We start from the raw sequence: 10,172 nt of genomic DNA, 5'->3' as shown, positions 1-10,172 counted from the left end.
AGCATCACCTGGAACCTTATGGGCCTCAGCGAAGCCCTAAAGGAGGAGGAACAGTTACATCTACGAGGCAGTCAAACCTGTTCTATCATAGAGATAGAGAGAATGATTGATCCAATGGAGTAGAATTCTTCGTTAATCACGAGATTGCTGATAACGTTTTAGAATTCAGCAGTATATCAGATATGGTAATTGCTGTGAAAGAGATAAAGTAACGGAAATTAAATCTGACAAGTCATGTAGCCAGAAAGGAGGAGAATAGGTGGAATAAGTGTGTTATTGACTGGACGCCATGAGATGGGAAGTGTGAAAGAAGACCAGACAGAAGGAGAGTACGGAACAGAGAAGCTTATAGGAGTAATATGACAGAGGTTGGTACGTTCATGAAGAGGGGGGGGGGCTTTGTCAGTTGTTGAGTTTGAATGACTGATTGATTGGTTAATTTACCGATTAAAAAAGTTGTCTGAAGAAGCACTGAGACTCCCAGGGGCACTTATAGGAAATCGGACCACCCGGCAGGTGGAAGTCCCTTGGATTTGGGATCAGTGGTTGGGACAAGACAGACAGAATTTTGGTGTAGTGACGATGAGGCTGGAGCAGTGCTCCGGCCTCATCGGTAGATACCGACTGCTTCAATGTCTGGAGAAGGTTATGGAGTGTGTCAAAATCATCTTCCGGCTGAGTGGTTCGGGAAAAGTTGCCCGGTAAGCGAATTGAAATAAACACCAAATGAGGACGGAACCTTTATCGCTACAACGTTCCGCTTATTACAGTTTTTTCAAGTACAAAATCATGATACACATGACTGAGATTAGATAAGAGAGACGGGGTGAGGTCATTGGAGCCTAGGAAAGGTTGAGAAGATGAATAATTTGTCTTGGTGTAGGGAAGGAGAGGATGGATTAATTGTCTGGGTGAAGGAAAGGTTAAGGAAAAGAAGGATCACTTGTCTGGGAGGGTAATTGTCCATTAAGGATGTACAAATACTATGAAGGGGGAAAGATGTGGAGGGTAAATAGGGATAGCTTTTTAAATTTTTGTTGGCACCTGGGAGCAAAGGAATCAGGTGGGGTGAGATATTGAACATGCCTCTATTTTGTTCAATTGTATTGGATCCTTGGGTGATGGCTGCTTCCAAATATTTTCTTCGGATCTTACCGGGCTCCGTCCTCACACGGTATTTATTTCGATAGACTTGTTGGCGACTGATCTTTTCATACCGATAAGCAAAGTTGTTCGCTGAGGGCGAAGTCCGCCGTGCTGCAGTGTGGGTCTTCTTGTGCGACACCCGGAAAACACGAAGGGCAAGATGTCCGGTTAACGGTCTGGGGCCTGATGGCATTCTTGAGCTAATGGTTGAAACGCCCCACCATTCCATTCGACGGTGGGTGGCAAGCCGTAGTGTGCTGCTGCCGAGAGGTGCCAAGGAATGGCATCGGTTGTCCCTGGAGATGGGATCCAAATTGGGCACTTGACTCCCTAATTTCGGGTAAGAGTCGTGGAGAGCTCCGAATCGGGAAACCCGACCGGAAAGGAAGACCAAGATAATCGTTTCAGCTGTGGCGTAGGTCATGATATTGTTTTCCTGTCCATCTGAGGAAACGAGGTGGATAGACAGGTGTTACCGCGGAGGAGAGGAGATCCTATAGTGTCAAGGTGTACTGCTTTACATCGATTTCAGGTGTCAGGGGACCTTGAAGCCGGTATGGTTGGTGACCTAGAACAATGGTACACCCAGGGTGATATCAAGAATGCCCGCGTCCACCTGCTCCCGCCTTTGTCGTTTCACCGAGACTGTACAAGGAGTCGTGCAACAGCTGTTTGCATAAACCCTACACTTATGACACCAGCAGATGTCACTACTGATGTAGGGGTGTAGCTGCAACAGGCGTGGTCACCTGAAGGAGAGGTTCCTGATGTGCGTCAGTCCTTCCGGTGAGGGCTTCACTGGGGTCATTTGGGTTATGGTCGTAGGAAACACCGTGGTTTCGGCACGGGCGTGCAGATACTGATGTACGGTGATGAGCCGTCAATGGTCGGAGTGGGTACGGCCGTTGTCAGGATACTCAGCGCTCTAGGTCAGCCCTACAATGCGCACTCCCCCCTCCTCCTCCCGCCTAATAAGTTTTGATCAGGTATTCACACAAGGTTTCACTACATTTTAATGAAACACTTCCAACATTTTTTTCTCAACATTTCTATCGCCAGTCTTAGGCACTGTTCCCCCTTTTACTTAGATTACTTCGTGTTTTCAGCTGAATTAAGAGTTCTGTGTTGTTGATGCATCTCTCTGAGGTCTGTGTCTTACTCAGGTGCTTAGTTGGTATCAATGACAGCGCCGGTGATACAGTCGTGGTGTACAGCTGTGGAGAGGGAACGGAGAGTCTCTACATCTAAAGAGGAAAATGGCATGTGCATTTCGGCCGGGTGTGTTTGATGATAACGCTGTCAGAGGATGGAGGGGCGGGGGAGGGCAATTGACCCTCGGCGTTACTTTTCAGAATTTGGAGGTAGTGATGTCACCCAGGAACAAGTTTGATATATCTTAGAGGAACGAGATATTCACACTCTGGTATCTTTCCCCGAGGGCGTCTTAGAGGGTTGTGGACCTGTCGGCAACGGAAATAACCTGTGATACTTCAGGCGTGGCTACTTCCGTCTTGGGAGCACACAGAAGAGTTACTCCCTTTTGTGCGTCTGTGGTTGTGGAGCCCACGAGGGATTCCTTCATGTGCAGGATCCAGTTCGTGATGTTCCCGCTGAAGACTTGGTCGTGACCCGTTGTTCGCTTATTCTCCTGAGAGTAATTCCAGGATACACCAGTGTTGTGATTTATCTCTTGACCTGGCCAACCAGGAGACAATACACTCAAGAGAAACGAGACGTCGTGGGTGTCTGACAGTACCAGCAGTGTCAATCTTCAACTGTTCTCCGACATACAACCTGACAGAAAGAGGTCCTCTAGGCGCTGTCTACGAAGCAGGATCTCGGTGCATCACGAAGTCCAGGTCAGGAGCACAAGTGACCTCGAGGCAGTATTTGGCTCGGTGGAAGATTTCTGTCCCCTGGGGAAGGGGCAACCCACTCCTGAATGTTAGCCAAATCGTTCTCCAAGATGGACAAGTAATCTTGAGTTCGAGGGAGCCTCTTGGCTCCCGAATTGAAAAAAGTATTCACCATCTGATGTCCCGCAACTCCTTATTTTGTCGTCATGCAGATATAGCTTCCGTTGTCTAGTATCCGATACATTTATCAATACATTGTCGTAATATAATAAAGAATTTGTACGGTAGAAATGCATATACCATTAAAATAACAGGTATAAGATAAATTTGCAGAAGCAGATCAAAGAAGGGTGAACTTTAATAGTTGTAGCAACATATCACACACACACACACACACACACACACACACACACACACACACACACACATATGTATATATATATATGTATATATATATATATATATATATATATATATATATATATATATATATTGCTGGTAACCACTAAGGAAATCGGAAGAAAACAGTAATTCCCAAGCGCTTTCGTGTAATTCACATCTTAAGGGGAATAACACGAAAGCGCTTGGGAATTACTGTTTTCTTCCGATTTCCTTAGTGGTTACCAGCAAAATTTGTGGATCACGTGTTGTTTTTAGTGATCTTTCTGCATATGTATATATATGTATATGTATGTATATATATATATATATGTTGTGTGTGTGTGTGTGTGTGTGCTATATATATGTATGTGTATATATATATATATATATATATATGTATTACACACACACACACACACATATATATATATATATATATGTGTGTGTGTGTGTGTGTACTATATATATATATATATTTATATATATATATATGTATGTATATATATATATATATATATATATATATATATATATATATAAGAACACACACACACACACACACACACACACATATATATATATATATATATATATATATATATATATATATATATATATATATATATATATATATATATATCAGTGACGCTAATATAACTTCAAACTGTAATCAACAGTTGGCTGGCACCAGAAAAGAAAGGTGGAATATTTGTTAACTCGGTTTCAGTTCGGTGACAGTGTTGGCTGCACATTTCCTCAGATGGTTGGCTGGCTCAGGATTGAATGGTTGTTCATTGACCCATTGGTCATTGGGACTAGGAAATAATAAAAGCAAAATGTAAATATATAAATTGATGATAAATAAATATACGTATGAATAAACGAATGTGTAAACAAACAAACAAACAAATGAATAGATAAGATACAAATGAACAATATACATACAAATCCTGTCTCGAAGCGGAACGAAATCTGTATGATACATCACAGTAATGAAGTCTTGAAGAAACTACAAGTAACGACACGAAGAAGAGAACTCATGTGTACTTTAGAGGTCTGAAGGGATCCCTAGATTACGAATTACCCCTAGCGAATGAACCTGAGAGGCGGTCAACGAGAGAAAGCAGGGCAACAACCCGCCAGAACATTGCCTTATGGGGGAAGGTAGGACCACTTCAACTGGAACTCACGTCGTGGCAACACCACCTGGCAGCACGGCATACAAATCGCAACCGTTCCCTATCTTGCCAGAGATGTCTGTTAATGTAACGAAGAATATCTCAAATTGACGTTGCCATTAGTTGTGAGGCTGAAGGTTTTCAGTGAAAATCGAGACGATAGTAAACCGAATAAACGCCTGTATTTTTTTAGTGAAATATTTTTTGCTTTCTTGTTTATAACTTATGCGTTTGATCATCCATCGTGTTATAATTAGTCTTATGATGACATAATTCTGCAAGTTTCTTGAAAATATTAAAACAATTTTATTCAACAGGCGTCCCCTCGGCCCTATGCCGAGTGATATCACACACATTTTGTGAATCTGCACAGATTATGAATATTCATAAAATGTGCAGCACCAATATTGAATTGATAATTGGGTGCACAGAAAACGAATCCATTAATTTTAATTATAATAGTAATGGTAATAATAATTGTAATAATAATAATAATAATGATAATAATAATAATAATAATAATAATAATAATAATAATAATAATAAACATTGTTTTATCAACTTGGAAAAATATGTTAGTGAGCAAAGTGGCTTTGAAAATCAGTTTTATATACCGTCAATTAATTAAGAGTAGTGTAAGAGTGGCTCAAATGATATATACTGAAGAGTGGGAATCCAACGCACAACCGATGATGAACGAGACAGGGAACCAGCCAAGTGTTAAATGGCATTCATCCATGGATGAAAACGGAAGAGACAATTTTTCACTCATCTAGTGATTCATTCGTTGGAGAGTTCACCTTTAATGAAATGTTTAATTCTGGTTAAAACTAAATTATTTTACTTATGTAAGATACCTCCATTCCCCAAGTGGGAGTATCCCGAATAACGCTTTCAAATATTCTAATCTACTTGGCGCTCAAACTTTAGTTTTAATGTACATAAATGAAGGTAGGCTCATAGGATCCCGTCCCATCAGTCAATTCTAGTTTTTAATTCAATTATTGTTTTAGGTTAAACTGTGTATTTTTTTTAGTCTTTTCCATGTTCTCATGTTTCTTGATGTCCTAGCATTTTTTTTCCTATGACCTCAAGACATCTTACTGTCTCGAACCACACGTTTCCATACTTCGTATTGTCTGCCAGGCTGGAAAATGATAAGATCAACACTCAAATGGTTAGCTGATAAATTTTTTGTATATCAGTTTAGCCAATAGCGTTTAAAAATGAAAATGAAAACATTATTACAAAGACTTCGTAATTACTAGAAATCTAATCATAAACTGGGCAGAGCGCCACTACGAGCAATAGTTTGAATTACGCGCCATTTGGACGATGCAAGATGGCGGCCACGGACGGCCAATCCGCGGAATTTGTATGATTAGTGGAAAGTCTTTTTCTAGGAATTTCTAATGCTTATATCCATGGAGTAGATATAAAAGATAAAGGTGGGGTTATGAAGGTAGTATAAAGGGGATTAAATAAATTCAGTAGAACAAGCAGAGAAGATAAAAATGATTAGAATTATTTTTAGAGTGGATTTTTGGAAGGATATACTGTGATGGAGAAGGGTACCCACATATTCTGATTATTTAATTTCACTGAATTATTAGTACTATAATACATCACTAGGTAAAAAAGTGTGACGAAATAACTACAGGAGCTACGGGCGAGGTTCATCTTTGCGTCTTTGTGCTATGTGTCACCGGTAATTGTACAACTCACACGCGATTACGTGTCATGCAAAGAGCGTTTTAAAACTGTCAGCTATTAGATACATACGTGGACGTCCGGAGGGTTAGGGGCCAGCTATTCCCTTCTCGAGAAATGCAGGGTATGCTTGAAACTTTGCCGGCTGTCACGTATCATTTCGTTAAATTCTTAAATTGGAAAATATCAGTATATGATTGATGAAAGTCAAAATGTAACACACGTAAACAAAGTAAATATATGTCTATGTGGCAAGTTTGAAGTGTGTATCTTGATATATAACCCTGTACATCAACCATATATGTATACATATTTTTTTTATTTTGCCCCACCCCACCTTAAAAAATTCCTGCGGATGCCCGTCGACACACATAATTAGTTACACAACATGCACTCCTGGATATCCAATTATGAAAAAATATGCATATACAATCATGAGAAGTAAAATTCCTTTGTCAAATCATTCTCATTTAAGGTTATGGTAGATCTAGAATATAAGAATTGCTTATTCTTTTATTCGTGTTCATGAAATACTACACAAGAATCGCACGTGGATTTTCCTACTTATGTTAATTGAAAAATATATGACATATTGGCATAATGGTCTTGAATTTTCCTTCCTAATACAAGTCCAAATTAATTTGTAAAATTCTACCATAATCACCCTTGCTTAATTTCAGGCCTTCGTAGTCCCTCAACGTCTTCTACGTTTGAAAAGAGAGTGAGGTTGTACCGTGTTCACAGTCCATTTTAACCCTATGCCCAAACCGTTGAGGACTATTCTCTAGAGCCAGGTTGTCCAAGTTTATTTTTGCAACAACTAAAGATCAGCACATACAATTACAAATTGGTACCTGGGAAAGAAGACTAGGCCAGAGCAACGGTTGTCTGGAAAGGAATGCAGGAAGAAAGGGAACAAGGCTACATTATATTTTGCTTAGGGTGGAAGAAAAACAATCATCTCTTGGAAGAGTGGCTAAATCCATCGAAGGTTTGGTCCCTGTGGATGGTGGCATTGTAGGTTGTGATGGATGGGTAGGCCGAGTCGAGGTGGTTGGAGTAAGCAGACTGGTTGACGGCTGCTGGAGCTTGCTGATGCATTTGAAGGCTGAGTTGGATATAGAAAGAGGCAGGCTGGGCTGGGTTACCAAGGATGGAGTTGGATTGTGTGTGATGTATTGAATCTACATTGTCCACATGGTGAACTAATTTTTGTACCCGTCAAATGGGACATAAACCAATTGGTAGCAACCACAAGTCAACCGCAAGCTTGTTTTATCTCTTCATCTATTCATAGGTTGCTACACATATAATCATCCATGGTAATCCATCAAGGAATGACTTTGGCTTGTGGAGTAGGTAAAGGAACCTGACAAAAGATTAATCTTGTGTGGTCACAGTAAAAGGATAAAAGAACCGAGTGTCATTTAAGAATGACCTATTCCTGTCACTGGGTCCTACTTGTACTACTAGTAGTAGTACAAGGAGGTGGGTGGCAATCACCAAGTGCCAGCCCACCTTGTTCAAAAAAGGTGGAGGAAATAATTGATGTTTATAAGAGAGCTCTTGGACCCAGTCTGGAGAATGAGGGCAGCACCTCCAGATAGAGATGGTGATGAAGTTTGAAAATGAGCAGCAGAGATGATTCTCCCTGACATCTACCTCACACAACCATCTTGTACAGGTACCCATTCTTTTTTCATGGCCACAATATTTAGAATCAATCAATCCTTTGCCATGGGACTTTCTTGTAGAGAGTGTTGTGTCTCGGGAAACCAGCAACAGCCACCCAATTGGCCCACAAATCATTAAAGGAAAAGATATTGTGTAGGGAGGATGAAAGTAGGGCATTGTAGGATGAGGTATTCTGTATTTTCCTTGTGATTGCATCTAGAGTAGTTTAATAATGTGGCCAGACCTGTGTGTTGATATAATTTAATTGCTGGTTGGTCTGAATGTAGTTGTGCTACTGTGGTTCTTGGATGGGTCATCCTTTTATTCATTCACAATTTTTCTCTTTTCATTTCTATCTTTGACACTCTCTTCCCTGCTCAACAGACATTCCTTGTGAAACCATTCATTCACTTTATTCTTGGTCTTCCTCTCAGTTTCAGCAACTAAATAAAAACACCATAAAACAATGAGCAAAAAAGAAGAAACTAGGTATACTGGACCCTTAGATGAAAAAAAAAGACAATAAAAAATATTAAAAGCTCCAAAAATTAATCCTTCACCTATTCATGAAGTAGCTGGAGCAACATAGAACAAAATACCATCTGTAAACCAACAATATTATAAAGATGCTCTTCTCCAAAACAGCAAACCTACAGCACCAGAAGAAGAAAATATTGAAAAGGATACACCAAATGTAGTAACACAGAAGCTATGTCACCCTTTTTAAGCAAGGACACAGAAATTACCATATAGAAACTGAGAAAATCACATGAAGAAAACCTGGCAAGATATCAAACCTAAAACATCTGAGCTCTGCAGCAATAACAGTCACACAAAAGCATTCCAACAATCTGGAAATCATTACACTCAAGTCCCATCCTGAAACCAAACAAATTGCCCATACCTTTTCTCTACCATATTTGGGTCCTGTGACAGGTACCTGCTTGTAGTGGCCCTGCAAGCTTAACAGCTGAGCTACCCATTAGGAGTTGCAGCACTATGGAACTGACATTGGGTCTCTGGATTGGGCCCAAAATCTATCTCTATCAACTTCAACTGTATTTCTTATCCTTTTCACACATGGAGATCTGACAACTGTCAACTGTTCTTCTCCTACTACTTTCAGCTGATGACGTAAAAACAGTCCCACACCAATACAACACAGATATTAGTCCAAAGTTTCTTCCAAGATAAAAAAATCTGTGGAAGGGTCCATGGAATGTTACCAACCACTATTGAATTGTAGGTTTTCCACTTGAGGCACCAATTATCATTATTCTACTACATCTAAACTGAAGGAAAGAGTGATCCTAGAAACAACCAGTACACATACCCACCTCACCAAATTAACATCATCATCAATAGGGCATGTCACTTCACTCATATGCCAATGCCAATCTCCACCATTTCTCTGAGCAATCTCACATGTAGCCACCCTTCAAAAGGGTTTTACCGAGTCTTGCAGAGCAGTCACTAGCATGATAAAAAGATTTGTTCCAGTGATACCCAATGAGCCTCTTATGGTACTTGGTACTAGAGCCATTAAGATCTGTTCAAATCAGCATTCTTTGTCCATATTTCAAAGCAAAAGAGTAAAACAGGGAGCACGAGCAATTTGGAAGATTCAGATCTTAAGTCCTTTTACATAAATATCAACAATGCCATATACTGTACTATTCACACATGACCTCCCCACCCCAAACCTGGAGCACAACAAAACTTTCATATGTATGGATGACCTACTAACAATGGCCTCAGCATGACAACTACAAAACAACAGCCAAAAGTGCACAATTTTACCTCAATGAAATAGGATTACAGGTGACACAGTGTGTCTGCATTCCCTCTTAGTCATCAATGGTGTTGACTTTCATGGGTGAGAAACAATGGTCAACTTAAATGGACAACCTCTCATTGGATAAAAGCCTCGAAATGCTTGGTTTTATCTGAAACTCCCATAACCTTCACTTGTATACAAAATACCTCACAGTAAAGCCAAATAAGAACCTGAACTTATTTAGAACAGTTGCAGGCAAAGAGTCTGGACAACAGGAACACTTACCACTGTATATAAACAGCTCATAAAAACAACACTTAACTATACATACACAGCATAGTTTTCTACAACACAGACAACAAACAATAGTCTGTAGTTTTGTACACAATATATGTAAAATAGTATGAACCAGATATGGTGTGGGTAATACGAGTTGGGGTAAACAAGTTT

This window comes from Oratosquilla oratoria, chromosome 9, assembly GCF_046742065.1.
Source record: "Oratosquilla oratoria isolate Oo_2021 chromosome 9, ASM4674206v1, whole genome shotgun sequence".
NCBI classification, from domain to species: domain Eukaryota; kingdom Metazoa; phylum Arthropoda; class Malacostraca; order Stomatopoda; family Squillidae; genus Oratosquilla; species Oratosquilla oratoria.
Note: the sequence above shows the minus strand (reverse complement) of the source record.